The sequence below is a fragment of the Chrysochloris asiatica genome, unplaced genomic scaffold (genome assembly GCF_000296735.1).
Source record: "Chrysochloris asiatica unplaced genomic scaffold, ChrAsi1.0 scaffold00024, whole genome shotgun sequence".
Lineage (NCBI taxonomy): Eukaryota > Metazoa > Chordata > Mammalia > Afrosoricida > Chrysochloridae > Chrysochloris > Chrysochloris asiatica.
The window spans coordinates 11,918,094-11,919,060 of NW_006408542.1; the positions used below are offsets into that span (position 1 = coordinate 11,918,094).

Sequence of the window (967 nt, forward strand, 5' to 3'; positions counted from 1 at the left end):
AGTTGGAAATACAATGCTGGAGATTGCATGATACAATTTTGCAAGAACAATCACTTCTTCATTGCAAAAACCTTTTTTAAACAACATAAAAGGCAATTATAGCAATTGGATCCCAGCAGCAGCTGCAGTGGATCTCTTCTTCTCTGGCTCTCTTTGCCTTACACCTTTTGCTTCTGGAAACATGGCCTCTGGTCTGGCTGTCTCTGATGGTGTCATCAAGGTGTTCAGTGACATGAAGGTGCGTAAATCATCTACGCAAGAGGAGGTGAAGAAGCACAGGAAGGCAGTGCTCGTCTACTTGAGCGAAGATAAGAACATCATCCTAGAGGAGCACAAGGAGCTCCTCCTGGTTGGTGATGTGTACCAGACTGTCATGACCCCTATGCCACCTTTGTCAAGATGCTGCCAGACAAGGACTGCCGCTATGCCCTCTATGATGCAACGTATGAGAACAAGGAGAGCACGAAGGAGGAACTGGTTTTTATCTTCTAGTCACCCGAGTCTGTACTCCTTAAGAGCAAAATGATCTATGCTGGCTCCAAGGATGCCATCAAGAAAAAGCTGACAGAGATCAAGAATGAATTACAAGCAAACTGCTATGAGGAGGTCAAAGACCACTGCATCCTGGCCGAGAAACGGTGGGGGGGGGAGGGGGCAGAGCTGTTATCTCCCTGGAGGGCAAGCCCTTGTGAGCCCCCTCCAGCCCCCTGCCTGAATCATCTGGCCTTCCCAAACTGCTTTTGATCTTCTGATTCCTTTTAGGTTGAAACAAACCAAGTCCCCCCATCCCCCGCCAGGCACCCCAGTTTGGGAGGGGCCTGTATTTTTTTTAACAACATCCCCAGTCTCCACCTGTCCCCCCACTTTCCAGGCTGCCAACTTCTAACCACATAGTGACTCTGTGCTTGTCTGTATAGTTCTGTGGATAAATGGAATGTTTGGAATGTTGTGGAGATGACCCCTCCCC

At 48.6% G+C, this 967-nt stretch overlaps 1 pseudogene; it reads left to right on the forward strand.

Moving 5' to 3' along the window:
- The first annotated feature begins 181 nt into the window (after positions 1 to 181).
- Positions 182 to 692, forward strand: LOC102810936 (annotated as a pseudogene).
- Positions 693 to 967: the final 275 nt, after the last annotated feature.